A 24,136-nucleotide genomic window follows, 5' to 3' on the forward strand; every position below is an offset into this window, starting at 1 on the left:
AGCTTTGGAAGGACATCACAGATGGCGCGTGTTTCTCACTGCAATCGGACGAGTCTACGGACGGAAGTGATACAGCCCAGTTGTGCGTTTTTATACGGATGTTGTTTACAGACATGACTGCAAAAGATGAGTTGTTAACGATACTGCCCATGAAAGAAGACACGCGGGGAGAGGACATTTTTCAGTCTTTTAAAGGCTTCATTGACAAAACCCAGCTCCCAGTGTGCAAACTGATATCAGTCACCACGGACGGTGCGCCCGCAATGGTTGGCAGCGCAAATGGATTCATTGCCAAGTGCAGGGAAGACGATGCTTTCCCTGACTTCCTTAACTACCACTGCATAATACACCAACAAGCCTTATGCGCAAAAATGCTGAACATGAAAGAGATCGTGGATGTGGCAACAAAGATCGCCTGTTCTATACGTGCTAGATCACTTCAAATACGGCTGTTCGTGCGCATCTGGAGAAGGCAGACTGCGACCACTCTGAGCTCCTGCTACACACTGACGTGAGATGGCTTAGTAGGGGTAAATTCCTGCAGAGATTTCGAGAGCTCTGTCCGGAGATAAGCGAGTTTCTTTTTGCTGTTAAACATGCAGAATACACCCAACTCAATGATGATCAGTGGCTGCTGGACCCAAGTCCAGCATTTTTAACCGATCTGACCAACATGTTAAATGAGCTTAATTCGGAGCTGCAAGGAAAAGACAAAACCGTGGTCAATATGATCAGCTCAGTTAATGCCTTTAAACGGAAAATGCAACTTCTGTCCTCAAAGCTGCAGCGCCATGATTCTGGGAACTTCCGAAACCTCGCGTCAGATCTGGAGACGCAGCGGAATTGCGGCTTGTGCGCAATTGAACATTGCACGCTACACGGAGCAGATTGACAGCTGTCGGTCAGAGTTTGACAGACGCTTTCAAGACTTTGCTTTACTGGAGCCAGTCGCTACATTCATGTGCTACCCATTCAGGGACAATGTTGAGGTTGATTCACTCGCATCGAAAATTGCAACGCTGTTTCACCTGAACTCGTCTGAAGTGGAGGATGAGATTTTGAAACTACAGACTGACATTCAGCTGAAGTCCAGGGTTCATGGACAGTTTTGGAACTTCCTCACAGGGGAAAAGTACCCAAACATGAGGAAATGTGCAACCTCATTGACTGCATTGTTTGGCTCTACTTATTTATGTGAGTCAGCCTTTTCCCACATGAAGATTATTAAGTCCAAATACCGTTCCACAATGACTGATCATCATTTGGAGGCCTGCTTGAGGCTGGCTACCAGCAGCTACTGTCCGGACTATGCAACCCTGGCTGATTCTATTCAGTGCAAGTCATCAGAGTAAGGTAATGACCAAAAATGTACTGAATTGTAGTGTGCCATAAGGGCTCATGCAGTTATGCAAGGTACATGAACATATATTGTGTGTGTATACATATTTGAAGTCTACTCAGTATATATATGAGTAAATATATGTTTCGCATTTTTAGCGTTGGTCATGTTAAAAGTAGCTCGCAAGTCAAAAAAGTGTGGGCACCCCTGGGTTAGATTATTAGACATCATACACATTTACCATGACTTCATGAGTATATAGTATATTTAATAAAAAACATAATGATAACTCTCGGTTCATATTTGAAGCTCAGTGCCTGAGTAAAGCCACATTCATTGCAGTTACAGTGCCCTCCATTAATATTGGCACCCTTGGTAAATATGAACAAAGAAGGCTGTGAACAATTGTCTTTATTTTTCAATCTTTTGATCTTTTGTTAAAAAACTAAAATCATGAAAATACTCTGCTCTCATGGATATCAAACAATTGCAAACACAGCACAGGTTTATCCAAAATATATCTGTGTTAAATATAGGTGTTCAACAATTATTGCCACCCTTATGAATTCATGTAAGAAAATGATATGTGAAGTGTATTCCCATTTATATTTTACATTTTTAGTACACCTGGGTGACTACGAACAGGAAATTGTTCAACCAAGATAAATATGAGGTAACACATAGGCCAGATTCAATTAGTCATTCATAGCAATTGGTAAGACCAAGCAACATAGCTGTGATGTGCGGCAAAAGGTTGTGGAGCTTCACAAAATGGGAAGTGTCTATAAGAAAATAGCACAAGCATTGAAAATGCCCATTTCCACCATCTGAGCAATAATTAATAAGTTCCAGTCAACTGGAAATGTTATGAATCAACCTGGAAGAGGACGTGTGTCTATATCGCCTCAACGCACTGTGAAGATAACGGTTCGAGTGGCCAAAAAATCTCCAAGGATCACAGCTGGAGAGCTGCAGAAGTTAGTTGCGTCTTTGGAGTCAGAAAGTCTCCAAAACTACAATCCGAAGTCACCTACATCACCACGAGTTGTTTGGAAGGGTTTCAAGAAAAAAGCCTCTACTCTCATCAAAAAACAAACTCAAGTGTCTTCAGTCTGCCAGACACTACTGGAACTTCAAATGGGATCGGGTTCTATGGTCAGATGAAACCAGAATAGAGCTTTGTGGTAATAAACACCAGAGGTGGTTTTGGCACACACAGGGAGGTAGACTTATGGAAAAGTACCTCATGCCCACGGTTAAATATGGTGGTGGCTCTTTAATGTTTTGGGGCTGTTTTTCTGTCAGAGGACCTGGACATTTTGTTAGGATACATGGCATCATGGACTCTATCAAGTATCAACAGATATTAAATGAAAACCTGACTGCCCTGCCATGACCATCCCAGTCCCCTGACTTGAAACCCATAGAAAACCTGTGCGGTGAACTGAAGAGGAGAGTCTACTAATGTGGGCCGCAAAATTTGAAGGATCTGGAGAGATTCTGTATAGAGGAACGTCCTCAGATCCCTTGCCATGTATTCTCCAACCTCATCAGACACTATAGGAGAAAACTCAGAGCTGTTATCTTGGCTAAGGGAAGTATAGACTAAAAGCGTGCCAATAATTGTTACACACCTATATTTAAAAAATAAATATTTTGGATAAACCTGTGTTTTGTTTACAATTGTTTGATATCCATGAGAATTTTTGTGATTTTTTTTTTAACAAAATATCAAAAGGTTAAACAATAAATGCAATTTTTCACAGCCTTCTTTGCTCATATTTACCAAAGGTGCCAATATTAGTGGAGGGCACTGTATATCATGTTTTTACTTGCAGTACCTTGTAGAGCCAGTAGGTTCACACAGCATAGCTGAGCTCAGATGTACAGATGCTAATCTATGAATGTTTTCATTTAAATGGCAGCAGTGATACAGTTTAAGACTTCCTGATTCATTATGTAGTCTTATCTGAAAACTGTACACAACTGCACATTATCTCACGTCAGTCATTTCAGATCTGATTTACATTTTTTTAAAAAAACATTCATATCTAGTAATGAATGTGATTAATTGACGTTATTATACAAAGAGTTTATTTGTTCTTCAGCAGATATGCGACTTTCATTTTAAATGATTAGCAGTTAAGACATGAAACATTATTGTGGTTTGGTTTCTATTCTAGTTGAGCTGTGTGAGAAATGAGGAAATGCTGCCATTCACATTCTCAGTAAAGCCACAATTAAAACAGCCACACATGCATGTTCTCACTCTAGTTTCTGTGGTAAACACCAACAGCACTCAGTGAGCTGAGCTAAAAATAAAAGATAAACACTTTGTGTAAAGGACATTAGACGTTGGATGTTGACTAACTTCCTTTTACTTAATTCTGATAAAACAGAAATACTTTTATTAGGCCCACGTGTAGCTAGAAGTAATCTTTCTGATCACATGGTTACTCTGGACGGTCTTTCTGTTTCATCATGTGATATCATCTGATCATCTGATGCTCATGTAGATAATATTACTAGGATAGCTTTCTTTCATCTCAGAAATATTTCTAAGATAAGAAACATATCGTCACTACATGATGCGGAAATACTAGTTCATGCATTCGTCACCTCTAGATTAGATTACTGTAATGCCTTACTGTCTGGATGTTCCAGTAGGAATATAAATAAGCTCCAGTTAGTCCAGAATGCAGCTGCTAGAGTCCTAACTAGAACTAGAAGATACGACCATATCACACCAATATTATCAGTACTGCATTGGCTCCCAATAAAATCTCGCATTAACTATAAAATACTTTTAATAACCTATAAAACACTAAACGGTCTCGCGCCACAATATCTAAGCGATCTTTTGGCTTTATATGATCCGCCACGCCTACTTAGATCAAAAGATGCAGGCTATTTGACGGTACCTCGAATAGTGAAGGCTACAGCAGGGGGAAGAGCCTTCGCTTATAGAGCCCCACTGTTATGGAACAGTCTTCCAATTAGTGTTCGGGACTCAGACACAGTCTCAGTGTTTAAGTCTAGGCTTAAAACGTATTTGTTTACTCAAGCCTACCCTGACTAGATTCTATTTTACTACTTCGCAGTCATAATAATCTTTTTTCTCGCTCTCTCTTTTTGCCGAGCCCCACACGAATTTATGGAGATACTAGAGATCCAGATCCTTTCTGCCTCTGGATGGAGCGCAAATCTTCTCTAATTCCAGATTGCTGGGACTACGGCTGCTCCTAACACCATACAGACTTCATATGAATCCATAATGAACTTTTTCACACTATGTGTTGTTACCCAGATGATGATGGGTTCCCTTCTGAGTCGGGTTCCTCTCAAGGTTTCTTCCTCTTAAAACATCTTAGGGAGTTTTTCCTTGCCACCGTCGCCACTCAGTGGCTTGCTCAGTTGGGATAAATTCACACCTTTAATATCTGTATACCGTGTTGATATTTCTGTAAAGCTGCTTTGAGACAATGTCTATTGTAAAAAGCACTATACAAATAAAATTGAATTGAAATTGAATTGAAAACATAATGTTAGATGTCACTGCAGCATACATTAAAGACCTAAACATGAATTAGTGATGGGGATTAATAAATATAAAAGATCTAAACACACATTAACTATGGGGATTAATAAATATAAAAGATCTAAACACTTGTTTATGGGATTAGTACATACAGTCCCCTCTGAAACTATTGGAACAGCAAGGCCAATTCATTTGTTTCGGCTGTACACCTGTAGACCTTTGGATTTAATATCAAAAGATGGATATGAGACAAGAGTTTAGAGTTTTTATTTCTTGGTATTTACATCTTGGTGTTAAACATCATAAAACATAGAACCTTTTGTATCAGACCAAACAATTTTTAGGTGAGCAAAAGTGTAGGAACAGATAAGTTGAAGTAAACTGAAGTAAATAACACTTAATATTTGGTTGCATATCTCTTGCTTGCAATAACTTCATCAAGCCTGCAGCTCAGTGACATCACCAAATTATTAATTCCTTCTTTTGTGATGTTTTTCCAGACTTTTACCAGAGTACATATCAGACTCTTTTCACTTCTTCCATTTAATTTGTTTTCATTTAAAACTTTTTTAGATTTCAATAACATTTTATTTCTCAAGCCTATTTATTCAGTACCTGTCATCAGCATTACTCAGTACTTGTTCATCTCCAGAAAAACACCTCCTACTTTCACATGAAGCTTTACAGATTGTTATCTTATCATTTGCTCGAGCCATATCCCCCTGTAGATCTCGTCTGGTTTCCCACTGCAGTTAAGCAGGGGTGAGTTTGGCCATTACCTTCATGGAAGACTCTCTGGGGAAAACTAAGCTTGCTGCTGGAAGCAGCAAAGAGAGCATGGGGTGCTCACTCTGTGGGGTGTCAGTGTGGGTCCTAATGCACAGTCTTTGGGATGAGACATTAAACCAAGGTCCTATGGTCATTAAAAATCCCAGAACACTTATTTTTCTGTATAACCCTGGTGTCCTGGTGAAATTCCCCCACTGGCCCCCATCATGGCCCCCTAATAATCCCCATCCCTGAATTGGATACATCACTCTCCTCTCCACCAATAGCTGGCTGTTCTGGGTGTTCTGGGTGTTCTGGGTGTTCTGGGTGTATTGGGTGTTCTGGTGTATCCAGGTGGATGCTACACACTGGTAGAGGTTGAGGAGGTACCCCCCCCCCCCCCCCCATACAATACAAAACACTTTGAGTGCCTAGAAAAGCCTTACACTGATCTAAGGAATTATTATTATTATTATTATTATTATTATTATTATTATTATCCAAATATAATGGATGAAAATACACACAGATTTATTGGAAAAATCTAAATCTTAGAATCCCTTTCACTGATCACATCTAGGTTGTACATTTAAGAACCCCATTTTGTGACTAGCAGAAGCCCTGCCTCCCAGCTTCATAGGAGGTTCTGACATCATGTCCAGTGAACTTTTCTGATCTTTATGGAATGCATCAAACCCAAAACCTGAAGTAAATCTGACAGAATAGAAAAGTTTCTTGATTTAGGAAAGACCTCGTTCTTTTAAAAGAGTTAGCTTGCTTATTCAATCAAACGAGATAAAAAGCTTTACAGAAAGGTCCACTGGATGTCTTGTTGAGATCAATCATGAACCTGAGTGAAGTAGCAGAGGAACTGTACAAGTTCAGGAGTTGAATAAAGTTATGTTCTGCAAATTGTTGTTATAATTTCTGGGTTCACATGAAAAGAGCACATCAGCTTTGACCAGAACGGAAGTCTTTCTCTCTTTCTCTCTGTGTGTAAGAACACAGGAAGTGTAGTGGCTTTAACACAGACCACTGATCAGTCAGTCCTTCATCAGTGTGACAGGATGGAGCTCCGTCCACTCTGTGTGATGATCTGTGAGTAAATGTTTTCTTTGTGTCTTCATTAGAGTGAGTGGCGGCTTAAAACAATATGTTCAGATGAAGTCTAATGTCCTGTGTGATGAGGTTAATATGTGATTAGAACATTTTTGTAAGAGTCTCTGATATGATTGTTGGATCAGTGTACATCCATATCAGTTGTGTGAGTTAGTTCATTTGAGTTGAGCCCTTGTGAGAACTTTTTTTATCATTTGGTTACTGAGGTTAAGGTAAGGGTTACATTTATATGTAGAATAGTGTTAGTTAGTTGCATTAATAATGATATCAGTGGGAGGGTACAGTACAGTCCCCTCTGAAACTATTGGAACGGCAAGGCCTATTCATTTGTTTATGCTGTACACCAAAGACATTTGGGTTTGTGATCAAAAGATGGATATGAGACAAGAGTTTAGGATTTCAGCTTTTACTTCCTAGTATCTACCAATTGGGTGGTCTGAAAGAAATGTGCTATGTTCTACGTCGTTTAACACATCTACATATAAATACCAGGAAACAGAAGCTGAAATTCTAACCTCTCTTCTCCTTTTCATCTTTTGATCTCAAACCCAAATGTCTTCACTCTGCAGCAATAACAATAACTTGGCCTGCTGTTCCAATGGTGTCAGAGGGGCCTAAATATTTTTTATTTTCAGCATAGTTTATGTGGATTGCTGTTAATTGGGTGTGTCCTCACTGCAGCCTGTAGTGTAATGACATTAGATTAGATATACTACGTACTGGATGTTCTAACCTTAACACTAACCCCAACCCTAACCATAGATGGATAACAGTGACATACTGTTTCTGCCATTGGTGCACACGTGTTACAACATACATTACGTAGTGGATCTATTCCAATGCAATCTAATCTAATCTAATCACACTACAGACTGCAGTGTCCTTTGGTTCATTTTAGTGCATATGTGTAGAATCTAAAATCTTCAGGATTTGGGTGTTATTTTGGGTTGTAGAGTGTCTGAGGTGGCATAGAGTTTTTTTTCTGAGCATGAATCAGATTTTAGTTCATGATATTTTGGGGGGCTTTTATCATGGATTAACATTTTCTGTTTCTTAGAAGGTATGAAAGGAAGAGTACATGATCAGAGTGTTATGTGGTTAGTTTTAAATAAATAAATAAAAGATAGTGTTGATAAGTTGTGTGTGAGCGTGTTTGTGTGGTAAGAACTGCAGCTGCATCCGAAATGGCATACTGTGACAGGTCTACTGCATTAGATTCAGTAGCCTACCTGCTGCATTAGATTCAGCACCTACTGCATTAGATTCAGTACCTGCTACATTCGATTCAGTACCTACTGCATTACATTCAGTACCTGCTACATTAGATTCAGTACCTATTGCATTAGATTCAGTACCTACTTCATTAGATTCAGTACCTGCTACATTAGATTCAGTACCTATTGCATTAGATTCAGTACCTGCTACATTAGATTCAGTACCTACTGCATTAGCTTCAGTACCTGCTACATTAGATTCAGTACCTACTGCATTAGATTCAGTACCAGCTACATTCGATTCAGTACCTATTGCATTAGATTCAGTACTTGCTACATTAGATTCAGTACCTGCTACATTCGATTCAGTACCTACTGCTCGGTTGTTGATACAGTACAGTACTGATCAGTAGTAAGTGGTAAGCATGAATACAAATGGGACATACTACTTGGTGCCGATTCTGACAGCTCGTCCGTGCCAGTCCCGTTGCATTATGGCAGAGGTTCTCAACCTTTTGTAACTAAAGCCCCCCCAAGCCTTCCCTATCATGTGGCACCCGACCATATTAGAGGAGACCAGGTATAATTATGATCTATTCTACACTATATATATATATATATATATATATATATATATATATATATATATATATATATACAGTATCTCACAAAAGTGAGTACACGCCTCACATTTTTGTAAATATTTGATTATAACTTTTCATGTGACAACACTGAAGAAATGACACTTTGCTACAATGTAAAGTAGTGAGTGTACAGCTTGTGTAACAGTGTAAATTTTCTGTCCCCTCAAAATAACTCAACACACAGCCATTAATGTCAAAACCGCTGGCAACAAAAGTGAGTACAGCCCTAAGTGAAAATGTCCAAATTTGACCAAAAGTGTCAATATTTTTTGTGGCCACCATTATTTTCCAGCACTGCCTTAACCCTCTTGGGCATGGAGTTCACCAGAGCTTCACAGGTTGCCACTGGAGTCCTCTTCCACTCCTCCATGACGACATCACGGAGCTGGTGGATGTTAGAGACCTTGTGCTCCTCCACCTTCCATTTGAGGATGCCCCACAGATGCTCAATAGGGTTTAGGTCTGGAGACATGCTTGGCCAGCCCATCACCTTCACTCTCAGCTTGTTTTGCAAGGCAGTGGTCGTCTTGGAGGTGTGTTTGGGGTCGTTATCATGCTGGAATACTGCATACTGATCATGCTCTGTTCAGTATGTCACAGTACATGTTGGCATTCGTGGTTCCCTCAATGAACTGTAGCTCCCCAGTGCCGGCAGCACTCATGCAGACCCAGACCATGACACTCCCACCACCATGCTTGACTGTAGGCAAGACACACTTGTCTTTGTACTCCTCACCTGGTTGCCGCCACACACGCTTGACACCATCTGAATAAATTTATCTTGGTCTCTTCAGACCACAGGACATGGTTCCTGTAATCCATGTCCTTAGTCTGCTTGTCTTCAGCAAACTGTTTCGGGCTTTCTTGTGCATCATCTTTAGAAGAGGCTTCCTTCTGGGATGACAGCCATGCAGACCAATTTGATGCAGTGTGCGGCGTATGGTCTGAGCACTGACAGGCTGACCCACCACCCCTTCAACCTCTGCAGCAATGCTGGCAGCACTCATACGTCTATTTCCCAAAAACAATCTCTGGATATGATGCTGAGCACGTACACTCAACTTCTTTGGTCGACCATGGCGAGGCCTGTTCTGAGTGGAACCTGTCCTGTTAAACCGCTGTATGGTCTTGGCCACCGTGCTGCAGCTCAGTGTCAGGGTCTTGGCAATCTTCTTATAGCCTAGGCCATCTTTATGTAGAGCAACAGTTCTTTTTTTCAGATCCTCAGAGAGTTCTTTGCCATGAGGTGCCATGTTGAACTTCCAGTGACCAGTATGAGGGAGTGTGAGAGAGATGACACCAAATTTAACACACCTGCTCCCCATTCACACCTGAGACCTTGTAACACTAACAAGTCACATGACACCAGCAAGGGAAAATGGCTAATTGGGAACATTTTGGACATTTTCACTTAGGGGTGTACTCACTTTTGTTGCCAGCGGTTTAGACATTAATGGCTGTGTGATGAGTTATTTTGAGGGGACAGCAAATTTACACTGTTACACAAGCTGTACACTCACTACTTTACATTGTAGCAAAGTGTCATTTCTTCAGTGTTGGCACATGAAAAGATATAATCAAATATTTACAAAAATGTGAGGGGTGTACTCATTTTGTGAGATACTGTATATATATATATATATATATATATATATATATATATATATATATATATATATAGTGTAGAATAGATCATAATTATACCTATATATATATATAATATGATTTAATCGATAGATAGATAGATTATTTTTATTTTTGCTTTCGTGTTTTTGTAATTTTTTATTACTTTTCATAACTTTTATGACATTTATAAAGCTATATAATGGACAGGTATTGAACATGAATGATATAAAGTGTTCCAGAACACTATAAATACTTTGAACAAGAGAACTATGTAAAACATGTTGAATTCCATTCGTCTTACATTCTAAAAACATTCACATTGGGAAGAAGGGCGTGTCTCGTTATCCATGACATTGTTAAATCTCCGGCTCTCAGCCCCTCACTGAACAGAGCAGATTCAGAGAGAGGTGTGAGTGCAGCATGAAACCAAGACCTCGCGCTTGCAGGACAGTACTGGCCACATTTGGAAAGTTGCTAAGGTTTGTCCAAAAAGTCGCTAAATTTGTCACTAGGTGCTTTTTTTGCAAAAAGAATGTCGCTAAAGGGGTCTGAAAAGTCGCTAAGTTGGCAACACTGGTCTGCAGTGACAGCTAGATAAAAGGCAGCTAAACTCCACCTCTCCCCAGAAAAGAGAAAATACAGAGGGAGAGGAAACACTGAGTTTTTCATTTATACTCATTCTATTTGAAAAGCAATAAAATACACAGAGTACACAACTGATGCCCTGTCTGTGTTTTTTTCGCACCTCCCCAGTGGGGCCCCTGGTTGAGAACCACTGCATTATGGGATAGCACAGTGTCCAGTGCTATTACTTTTGGTGTACTACCATAGGCTGAATATCCCTACTACCCTACTACACAGTAGGTGAAAAGCAGTACACCAAAGTAGTAGCATGTCAGAATTCTCAGTATTCATAAAACAGTAGGCGAGAAATACCCGGATGACCTTCTGATTCTGCAGTATGGATCCAGTGGACACTGTGGATACTGCACTATCCCACAATGTAACGGAACTGGCACGGAAGAGCTGTCTGCACCAACATGTCGGATGTAGTATGTCCAGGTTGTATTCATACTACACACACATACTGATCAGTACACACTGTATCAACGAGCTGTAGGTACTGAATCTAATGCAGTACGTACTGTCATGGTATGCGACAGGGCCGTTTCTAGACATAGGTGAACCAGGCAGTCCTTAGGGTGACACCAGCTTGGAGGCACCGATGAGCGCCCCAACGCCCTCACCACCACCCCACTGACCCACCCACAAGAAAGAGAGTACCTGGCCTGGGCATTCAGGGCTACAGTCCCAAAGATTTTTTCTTTAGCCCCAAAACATTCAGTAGTGAATAATTCACCTAGTGAGCAGTTTGTCACGTAACTGAACATCAGTAAAAGATTGAAGTGTTGTAATTTTATCTTCAGTAAATGGAGGTGAGACCAATCAGACAGGGTTTACAGGAAAATACGTGGAAATTCTTGTGTCTTATTTGCTGACAGCTCTCAATTCTGCCAAAATTCATCTCACAGTCAGTGTGAGGGAAAAATGGATATACCCAGATTTTTTATTTATTTATTTTTAACCAGTAAAGGCACTGAAACTGAATCACTAACATCCTCTGATGCGTAAATGTTTATATGAGTTACAGTTTACGTGAACTTGATATGAGCAGAACACAAGGACAGATAATGTACTCTGCATGGTTCTGTAGCAGCTAAACCCATACAGTGATAGCTTAGTTAGCTTAGCTTGGCACCAAACTAGCCTAGTCTCGTGTTAGCCAAAAAGTTTTATATTTTATGGTCTGGTAGTCCTGCAAACAATGAAATCACCCGAGGCAAGTTTTATGATAAATCCAACTTTTTATCTGTTCAAGTCATACATTGGCAGGTAAATTACCACAGCCTCCGTTAAAAAAAATAGGCTACTAGCTGAGCTGAGAACGTTGAGCTGGAGAACTGGAGAACTTTATCTCAAGTTTTACTACCTGTACCACTGAGTTGGGAATTGTGATTCATATCAAGTAGGTCCATCAGCAAGGTTTTTACAAACAGATTATGAAAGTTTATGCAGACACTTTGAGTAGTTTTCAACTCTCATTCATGAAATTATGGGGACATTAAGAAAACATCATGGGAGCATTAAGAGAACATTAGTGGAACATACTGCAAAACTATCTTTCCAAACCTATAAACATCTTTCTATTTCCATGAAGAAAACTTTAATGGCTAACAAAAAACAAACGTTAAAAATGTATGTTCTGAGAACCAAACATTGTTAGCTGGGTATACCTGATATAATATTATCACCTGATTATACCCCTTTCCATGCATATACTGCCCCCCAGTGGTGACAGCCTCAAAATACATGCATTACACATACATTTACAAGTGCATCTCAAAAAAATTTTACATTGTGGAAAAATTTATTTTTGCCATTATTTAATATGTATATTTTATATTCATTACACACAAAGTGAAATATTTCAAGCCTTTTTTTGTTGTTGTTTTAATCTCGATGATTTTGGATTACAGCTCACGGAAATAAAAAATCTCAAAATATTAGAATAATGAACTTATAATACAATAATCAAAGAAACCTTGGCTTCCACAACACCTCAGCAGTGCCACAGGCTGATTGCCTCCATGCCACGGCGCATTGATACAGTAATTTGTGCAAAAGGATTAAAGCCCTGACCGTGTATTGAGTGCATAAATGAACATACCTTTCAGATGGTCGAGTTTCTGTATTATAATTTTTTTTTCTAATATTCTAAGATACTGGATTTTTGATTTCCATGAGGTGTAAGCTGTATTCATTGAGATTAAAAGAAAAAAAAAAAGGCTTGAAATATTTCACTTTGTGTAATGAATCTAGAAAATATGAAAGTACCACTTTTTGAATTAAATTATGGAAAAAAAATTTTTTCTACAATATTAATTTTTTTTTAGATACACCTGTATCTACAATGGCTCCTACACACCGACCCCATAATTATTGGTGTGCAACTACAATCCTTTAAATTACCAAAGGAGCCATGTGTATGTCCACTTTAGAGATCAGTCCTCGGTGTCTTCTAAAAACAGGCAGATTTTAATCACAGGTCTGTCCAGTAATCCTGTTTTAGTTTTGAGTTGTGCAGTTCGTATTAGTGCTCTACTGTCAGGATATGTTTGAGATATTTTGTCAAGTAGCCAAGAACTTTGTGGAGCTGCTGGATCCATGATGATCACAATATCACCAACAGCGAAGCTTCTGTGTGGTTTCGTCCACTTCTGATATTCCTGGAGCAGTGGAAGGAATTCTCTGACCCACCTTTTCCAAAAAAGATCAGACAAGTATTGGACTTGTCGCTCTTCACGTGTTTATGTACAGATCACTGTCTTTTAAAAGCCATGGTGGAAGAGGTGGTTTTGATCTCAGCTGTAAAATGTGATTGGGCGTAAGAGCTTCCAAGTTGTTTAAATCATCAGAAGCTTTGTGATGGGGAGGTCATTACGAATAGCTTCAATTTCACAAAGGATGGAGTGAAAATTCTCATCATCCAACGATTGTTGTTGGAGAGTGGAGTACAGGACCTTCTTTACCAGACGAATGAGCCGCTCCCACACGCCACCGTGATGCGATGCAGCAGGGGGATTAAAGTCCATTTGAGTCCCTCAGATAGAAACATGTAAGCTGGATTTAGTCATGATCCAGTGTGTTCAAAGCTGTCTGGAGCTCTCTTTCTGCTCCAATGAAATTTGTGCCATTATTAAACTTTAATGCATGAGTCTCAGCCATTTTTTATTCTCCCATCTTGCCCTGTAGACGTTGACAAACAAACATTCTGAAATTATTTTTCTACAGGCAGAGTTTCAATTTATAACTCATTACCTTTTTTGAAGTGTTGACATGTGGTTTCCTCCAGCATGACCTAGTTTTTATGAACATGTGGCCAGATGAGTTTGGATACATGGTGTTCCTTTGACAAGATAACAGGACGTTTCATCTCTTCTGGCATCGCTGCTCTACTAAGTCCTCCACCAACTTTGAGCACACCATCCATCAACACTGGATGAAGGTTATGAATATCACAGCTGCTCTTTACTCCAGATCTTCCATTTTGCAAGGCAGCAATCTCTCCCTTGTGCGTTTCTTGTTGAGAAAATCTGATGATTGCCGAATCTGCAACAGCAAGATCTTCTACTTCTACTTTGACCATGTAATCCAGCCTTGCAGATCTTCATTTCCCTTTTGACTCTGTCCTGCTCTGTGATAGGATCACCTGTTTCAGAAGAAAGTGAAGACTGAATGAACCTTCTATATTGTCTTAGCTTTAAGAGAACATCTTTGAACTTTAAAAGCCATGCCAGTTTTCAGTTTTACACTCGACAGTCATCCTCATAGACATTTTTTCAGAGAAATGTTTCAGTACGTTGCACAGTCCAAGCCTGAATGTGTTCATTTACCTGTACGTGCTACTGAGATCGGGTTTTTTTCCTCATAGGAAACGCAGCGCAGCGCGCGTTAGAACATGTGAGCGCGCGTGGACGAGCAAGGTGCGCGAGCACCTGCTTTTCCTTTGGTGACATTCGTGACATTTAGACACGTGCATTTGTTATGTTTGTTATGTCTCCTCCCTGTTCTGTCATTGGCTATTGTTTCACGTGTGTCTGAATTGCCCTCAGCCGTCAGCCATTATGAGGCTGATTATGTTTGTGTGTATATACCGCGCGCCTCCCAGCACACAGCGCGGAATGTTAGATTAGATTGGATTGGATGGTCTGGTCTGGTCTGGTCTGGTCTGAGTTCATGTCAAGTTTCATGTTTAGATTCGTTTGTTTAGTTAACGCTGGTTTCTCTGCTCCCAGTTCATAGTCATAGTTTATGTTTCATGTTTTGTATCTCGACCTGTTTTCGGTGACCACGACATAGTTTCCTGCCTTGCCCCGTGTAGGCCTGTTTGCCGATCGCCTGACCTCTCGCATGTTTTGGATCACGTTTTGGATCACGTTTTGGATTTACCTGCCTGTGTTTCTCATTAAATAAAACTGTTCCTACTGCACTTGCATCCGTCCCTATCTCCCTTACGTCACGAGACGTGACATTAAACATGAGACAGTAATGAGCAGCATAGTGACCTGAGTGAAAATAGCTTTTTCTAAACACCATTCATTACTGAAACAGGTCGATATATTGCATTTCTTACAGCTGAAGTGAAACTAAATATAGATTTTTTTGCAGTATATGACATTGTTCTCATTTGTCTTCTTAAAGAAAAGAAACAAGTCAGCGTTACATCATATTCTCTGTTCCTCTTCCCTTTTTAGTGCTTATTTCACTTATCCGAGTCGGACAAGCTCAAGGTGATTTATACATATTTTATTGCCCATGTTGTGTACATGTTGGATTTGTATTAAGGTGGAGAAGATTGTTTGTACATTGTCATGCAGAATTTAAGTTGTTTACATTGACAGTGTGTGTTTGCTTTTTGACTTTTCCAGCAGTGATTAAACCAGTTCTGTCTGTGGAGCCGAATTCACCTCAAATATTCAGAGGAGAGACGGTTACACTCACATGTAGGATTTCGGGATGGAGTGGACCGTACCACTGGTACAAAGATCGTGTTTATAGTCACAGATCTGCTGAAAATTACTACACTATAAAAGTAGATCAGAGTCACAAGTACAGATGTTACGGGTCTATTGATGGACGGTCAACGCTACTGAGTAATGAAGTGACTCTCTCAGTGATCGGTACATGTCTGATCTTACACTCCTGTAACATGCACTGATACACATAATCATTACAAAACACACTGATTAAATATCAGATGGTCAGAGAAGGGTGTGTTTGACTGATTTGATGTATTTGTTGTAACTGTACAGAGAGACCAAAAGCCGTTCTGACTCTGCAGCCTGATGGACAGATATTCAGTGGACAGGAAGTCACTTTCACATGTGAAATACGAGGACATGCAGACACTGAGTGGATGTACAACTGGAATAAAGATGGTGTCCAAATATTCTCCTACACTGAGAACAGTAAATATTCATTCACTCCTGTAGAGTCTCTCAGCGCTAAATACACCTGCAGCGGACGGAGAAGAAGCGACTCTCAGACCTCAGAGACCAGCAACACTGTTACACTCACTGTGTCAGGTGTGGGTGTGTGTGTGTGTGGTGGTCTCTTCCTCACACCAATATTTATTAACTTCAGCATCACATCACTACATGCAGTGTGGATTAAAGTCACAAGATTTATTTAAAATGTCACAGATCCGGAAAAAAAACAATGTTTAGTTACTTATCCTGTGTCTAGTAATGATTAATGATGTAGTTGTACATTCACTGTGTTCAACATTCATAATAGTGAACACACTGATGAAGATGAATTCATTAAGAGTGTGTATTTATGCACCACTCATAAAGTGCATTTTGAAACAAAAATGAAAAACCTTTTAAACTTCAGTGTGTTTGTTCAGTTATGAAAAAATGTATTCAATTAATTCCATGTACAGTATATATAAAGTATAATGATATTGTCACAGCTCAGTCAGATCAGAACTTAATTTCCCAAAATGCAACACTCACTTCTCATGCACGCATGCGCTCACCATCCCCGGAGTTCTGATCAGACACACCTGGCACCAATCACACACACACACACACACACACACACACACTCTCACCGCTAGTACTTAGGGATGTCATTCACCTAGAGTCAATGTGAAGTATACGTTCAGTCAACTCGTTTCTCTGCGTTACCAAGCCGATCTAGTTAGTTAGTCTTCTCGTTATCCTCGACCCCTGTTTCCGGTTTCGACTACGCTCTCTGCTTGACCCCGTTTGTGTTGTTCGTCCGATCGCTTGACCTTTGCCTGTCTTACGACTACGTTTCTTGAACTTCCCGATACCACGCTCTACACCTGCCGCCCGCTCCTGCTTCCGTGCCGACTCGAGGTTCCTGACAGATATTATAAGACCATGTTGTCCATGTAATAAAGTCACACAACTGTAACCGTTTAACAAATGCTGAATATAAATACATTATTAGACACAAATCATCTGATTAAGATGATAAAACTCTTGTTTATGTTGTAAAGAGGAAAACTTTAATATCATCATCATTTCATATCAACAGAAAAACCCAAACCGACTGTGAGAGTGAATCCTCAGAGCTCCGTCTACACTGGAGACAGAGTTACTCTGAACTGTAATCTGCTGTCTAATGGATGGACTTTTCTCTGGTACAAAGATGGAGTCCAAGTAGCTGAAGACACCAACACACTCCATGATACAGTCTCTAATGCAGGAGAAACAGTGTATCAGTGTAAAGCACGCAGAGGAAACTACGACTCAGAGCTCAGTGATCCAGTTACAGTTACAGTTAGAGGTATGTCATGCTTTCTACTCTCTCACTGCATGTTTTAAGTTATTTCTTATTATATTTTAGATATTTATAAAGCCTGTCATTCATGAACAGTAGAGCAAAAGTTAAAGTAAAGTACCGCTGAGTGTGTGTTCATCAGGAAGAGAATCTCTGTTATAAGAGATACAGACTATCAGATATCAGTGTTATGTAGGGATAATAAATCTCATGGTAGTAGAAAGATGGAAATTATAATTACACAGCACTCATGTTAATCAGACTCATAATGGTGTTTATAACTGTAACTGAAACACAGACATTAGTGCTGAAACACTCACTACAGAATATTAAATTATGATCAATATAGAAAGAATGTACAGTGTGTGTCTGATACCAGAGGCCTTAAAGCTACACTGTAAATAAATCACCTGCTTCGTCTCTATAAGTGCTGACTAATCACTTTGGAAATCATACATAAGAGACCTGGAGCCAGATCACATCAGGATCTTGAGTAATTGCAGGATTTTTTTTTCTTTTGCTCCACTCTGCTTCCTTACCAATGACCAAAACATGGAATTATACAGAATAAAATGTGATGTCATGAATCACCTTTCATTTCATTAAACAAATCTGAATAATACTTTACTATAAATACATCTATCACAATACCAAATGATTAGAATCAGGATCTGTTGAAGATGCTGGACTTTTTGGTGCAAGTGGTTATAACTTGTCCAAAACATTTACATGTGTAATGTTACATTCTTCTCCAAAATCTTCTAAACTCTCTACACTCATGAAAACCAATCAATCAAAAGCATACTAATTATTTCAGGAAATATTTTACTATCTTTGTACAGCGCTCCCAAAACCTGTGGTGTCCATAAATCCTGATGAACAGGTGTACAGAGGAGAGACTGTCACTCTCAGATGTGACCTACAGGATGAAGAGGACTCTGACTGGATCTACAGCTGGAATAAAGATGGTTCTGGTGTCAGTAGTGAACAGGAGTACAGAATCAGTAGTGCTGAAACATCTCATGCAGGTAAATACACCTGTAGAGGAAGAGAGAGAGGAGGCTCACACTCCTCACACACCAGTGATGCTGTTACACTGACTGTATCAGGTGAGTGTGATCATCTCCTCAGTACTCATTAACCTCAGGTTCACCTCAGCACTCAGTACTGGTGTAGATTAGAGCTGCACAATATGCAAAGTGTGATATGCAGTAAAGATGTTGGACTTTGAGATGATGATGTGAAATGCAGTCGATGAAGACTAAAGATGTGATTTTTATTTATTTGCTGTCTCAATGTGCTGCAAAATGCTGAACATGAAAATGTCCCAGGTTTATCCAATAATAAATAATATTAATAGCAAAATATCTCTTCTTTTATTATTACTGGATTAAGGGTAAAATGAAATAATAAAATGCATTCTGCTGGTTCAAACATTTTATATTGAAGGATGTTTTAAATAACAGTCAAACATAATGCAGTACATTTTGTCTTTACACTTTTTCTTGAATAAGAGAACAATGTACTTCACATTAAATCTACTCTCACAAAAACTAAATTACTTTCATAAATACCACAAGATAGTTTGATAGATATTCATGAATAATTTCACTATGACAGGAGTCTTTACAGTGTATCAGTAATAGTGTGTTTGTCTGTAGTAGTGATTAGTGTGTTAAACACTCTGACAGCAGAACATGAACAGTTAACATCCTGAACTGTGTGTTTCATCTCCAACTGCAGAAAAACCTAAACCTGAACTCACACCAAGTCGTGAAGGAGCTGTACTGAAAGGAAACTCCGTGACTCTGTCCTGTACACTGAAGCTGCAGTCTGCTGGGTGGAAGTTTTACTGGATCAAACCCACACAGAGCACTGAGACTGAGACTGAAACGGACTACTACGTCATCAGTTCCGTTAGAGACTCTGATGGGGGTCAGTACAGGTGCAGAGCTGGAAGAGGAAACCCAGTCTACTACACACACTACAGTGATGCATTCTGGGTAAATGTTACTGGTGAGTGAAAAGTTTACAAATCACTGCAAAACACTGGCACTTCTTAACAGACTTTAGATATTATTACATACGTATAAACTGCATCATCACTAACCACTTAGGTATATAGCAGTTAATAGAAGTAGATCTGTATATTATTGAAGTGTGTTTGTATCTGGGATGTTAAAATTGTTTCTGTAGAGATTCCTATATCTGTGGTGACCATTAAGCCTGATAAACATGTGTTCAAAGGAGAGACTGTGACTGCTACTACTACTACTACTACTACTACTAATAATATTAATAATAATAATAATAAGAGGAAGAAGGAGAACACACATACATTCAATTTCTGTAGCACGTAGCACCTATCACTCAAACGGACTGTAAAAAAAAAACAGTAGGAGAATTACTAGCAGGAAGAAAAAAAAAAAGGAAAGCTGTTGGTACAAAACATGTGTTTTGAGTTCATGGACGTGCAGTTAAAGGCCTGGGGGTGGATTATGGCATTAAATATTCTGCCCATTCTTGTCAGTCTGCTCGTTAGGAACCGCTAGTAGATCAGTACTGGTGGATCTAAGACTCCAGGGTATAGAGTGTTACAGCGAGGCCATGTGTGTTAGAATTAAGAGTTTGTTTATTTGATTCTCTGTGAGATGGGTAACCAGTGTTCATGATAGTGTACACATTTAATGTGTGTTTGGTATGAGTAAAGACTCCAACAAACATATTTTCAAACATGTTGTAGTCGATTAGGAGTTATACCAGAAATGAGAATGAAGAGATCTTCAAAAATGTAACTGTGAAATGATGAAATCATGAAGCAAGAGTTCTTTCAAACTAAGTAAGGGTCATGCAGAGCTGATAAAGAGATTGTTGTGAGTGACCTAATACAGAGTTCAAATGAAACTGTGTTGTCAAAAATTATGAATAAATTGTGAACATTTGTAGAAGGTTTAATGTTAATGACATCAATATCTACTGAATATCTGGAATTTTAGAACAAAGGAGTTTTGGGTGCAAATAAAATATCTGTTTTATTAGAGTTCAATTTAAGAACGTTGGAGTCCATCCATTATTCTAGATCATGAATGTATACAGTTAATGATGTGGAAGACATAGCTCATGATGAGATAAATCAGTGTTATCTGCTTAACAGTAGAAACTCAGATGTTTTTGAATGATCTGAGCAAGTGGATGCATATACTGTACCTGTAGATAAAAGGAGGGGGCCAAGGATTGATCACTGAGGGATACCTTGTGTGTCAGGGGCAGGAGAAAAAAGGAAACATGATCCAAGCTAGAAATACTGATGGAGGAAAGGCACCAGCATCAGCAGAAAGGAGTAGATTATGATTGACTCCTTGAAGAGCAGTCTCAGTAGAGAATGTGGATCTGATTAGAAAGGCTCAGAGATTGCTGGTAAACACTCTTTAAAACAGTTTGGACAGAAATGGAGAATTAGAAATTGGGCTATTATTAGTGACAGCAGGTTTTTTTATCATTTGTGTCTTTTTCTTTCCTCCGTCTCAGGTTCAACATACAATACTGTTATAGTATTTATGGCTGTGGGACTGAGTTTGGCCTTTCTGTTCATCATCCTTTTATTGATCCTGCATTGGTGGCACAAATCCAACAAAGGTCTGATAACTAGTTTTCACTAAATTGCTTATAATATAATCAGTACTTCTACAAAGCATGGTGTACAAAACATGAAATAGTATAAGCTACACGAACATGGAAATAACAAACATGTTAACAAAATGGTATATGACTGGTGTTTATAAATTTGTATATGACTTCTCCACTAAGTATTAAATACATTTCAGTTAGTGTGTTCAATACTATTTTTCCTGTGTTTTTCCTTTTTAATACACATAACTTCATTTATGGACTTTAATGTTGTGAATTCTTTATATTTCTGGATTTCTTGAGTTAATACTGATGTCTGTTGAAAATTTAATGTGAATAGCCTCATTGGAAATATATTTACTGAACAAAAATGTTGACATGTTCAATACTTATTTCCCCCACTGTATCTAATACTTTTTTAATAATTACTCTCATTACACATGATTTAACACACAACTACTGTACATAGCTTCTATTAAATAAGAAATAGTTACAAGGTAATAAAAAATATGAATAGAATACTAATTATTACACATTGTACTTGCAATTACATAATTTGGTCCTCATTTATTAATCATTATCAACTTGTGTCTAAAGGCCAAACTAAACAAAAAATAATTCTCACTAGATTTACACAAGTTTTAGTATCACTGATTTTCTTCATACTCATGTATGTTGATAAATTCCAATCAGCTGTAAATTGCATCAAGTGCATTTATGACACAGCAGATTTACATTTAGTGACAACCACAATGTGTTGCAATATGGGGCACCATTATTCTTCTCCTAATTGGTTCACATTAGTGATTCTCCTTATAAGTGAATTAGCCCACACTCAAGAGCTCTTATAGGATACACCATTGTTTTCCAAACTAACTGGATATTCATGAATAACACATTATGTATGTAAACGCTCCTGTGAATGATTTACAAATAAATGTGTTCATATCCAGCTTGATAAATGAGACAAATTGTTGCTTACACATTTAATAGCTTGTAATTGCTCTTTATTTACTGTTACATTTTAGCTATACACTAACGTATAAGCGTTCTCTAAAATAAAGTTTGTATGATTTTATAAATTGAGCAAATGAAGAATTTCTGTCTTCTCATTCAGGAAAGGACAGAGACATACAGCAGAACAGCAATCAGACACCAGGCCAGAACCCGAGTCAGTCAGGAGCTGAGGATTCTCAGTCAGGACACGCTCCACTTCAGACCGGTCAGACAATGTGTCACATAATGAATGCTTTCCTTATGTATACAGTAATTCAATACAAGATTGTGTTCTTACTAACAAGCTAATTTAACAATGTTAATTTCAGTGGAATTGTTTTCAAAACTGTCTGAAAATTTATCTTGTTTATTCTTTATTTGCACTCTTTTCTGTAGATGTGCACACTTATGCCACTGTGGAGAACGCAAGTAAAAGTGAGATTTCTTTATTTCATGTCAAATATTTCCACTTACACTAGAAGGAATAAATCAGATTAACACCATACAGTAAATACATCTCCTGTAGTGACTATCACATTGCACTGTGATTAGGTGACTCTGCAGCTGAACTCAGTGGGGCCGTTTACGCACAGGTCATGAAGAAAAAGGAGTCATACAAGAATAAAGGTGGAGTATTTTTATACTGCAACTTCACATTTTATATATAAAAACACTTACAGTCTACAGTACATTCAATCATCTACTATACTAAAAATCTGCATGCGTCATATATATATATATATATATATATATATATATATATATATATATATATATATATAGCAATGCTGGCAGCACTCATCTATCTATATATATCTATCTATCTATCTATCTATCTATCTATCTATATATATATATATATATATATATATTAGTGCCCTCCGCTAATATTGGCACCCTTGGTAAATATGATAACTTTTTGATCTTTTGTTAAAAAATTCACAAAAATACTCTGCTTCTATGGATATCAAACAATTACATCCACATGAATGCCAGAACCCAAGGTTTCACAGCAGAACATTGGCCAACACATCACACTACCTTTGCTGGCTTGCCTTCATCCCATAGTGCATCCTGGTGCCATCTTTTCCCCAAGTAAACAACGTACACGCACCCGGCCGTCCACATGATCTAAAAGAAAAAGTAATTTATCCCACCTTCTTCCATGGCACGCTGATTGGTCTGTGAGTATGCAGCCCCATACGCAGCAAGCTGTGATGCACTGTGTGTTCTGACACCTTTCTATCACAGCCAGCATTAGTTTTTCACTACAGTAGTTCTTCTGTGGGATCAGATCAGACGAGCTAGCCTTCCCTTCCCACATGCATCAGAAAATTATCGTTTAAACCGATTATCGGTCAATCTCTACTCCTTACCACCGCATTCTTGGAACACACCACAAGACCTGTCCTTCGGACCCAGTCATCTAGCCATCGCAATTTGGTCCTTGTCAAAGTCACTCAGATCCTTACATTTGCCCATTTTTCCTGCTTTCAACACATCGACTTCAAACACTAATTGTTCACTTGCTGCCATATATTTCCCACCCCTTGATGTCATTGTGACGAAATAATCAATGCTCCCTTCACCTGTCAGTGGTTTTAATGCTATACATATCAAGCTTCAGTTAATGTGCATATAAAGTTAGCATTTTTCAACAAAAAAATGCAAAGAGAACACATGTATTTCAAAACCATAACATGTAAAAGGTGATGGATTGGCATCCTGTCCAGGGTGTATCCTGCCTGGTGCCCGATGCTCCCTGGGATAGGCTCCAGGTTCCCCCTTGACCCTGAAGAGGATAAGCAGTATAGAAGATGGATGGAACATGTAGAAGTGACTATAAGCTCCACATTTGTGTTCAGCTACATCCCATCATATACCTGTAACC

The 24,136-nt window shown here is 38.8% G+C and overlaps 1 pseudogene; it reads left to right on the plus strand.

Moving 5' to 3' along the window:
• Positions 1–791: 791 nt before the first annotated feature.
• Positions 792–24,134, plus strand: LOC128610655 (carcinoembryonic antigen-related cell adhesion molecule 5-like; annotated as a pseudogene).
• The last annotated feature ends 2 nt before the right edge of the window (positions 24,135–24,136 follow it).

This window comes from Ictalurus furcatus, chromosome 7 (assembly GCF_023375685.1).
Source record: "Ictalurus furcatus strain D&B chromosome 7, Billie_1.0, whole genome shotgun sequence".
Lineage (NCBI taxonomy): Eukaryota > Metazoa > Chordata > Actinopteri > Siluriformes > Ictaluridae > Ictalurus > Ictalurus furcatus.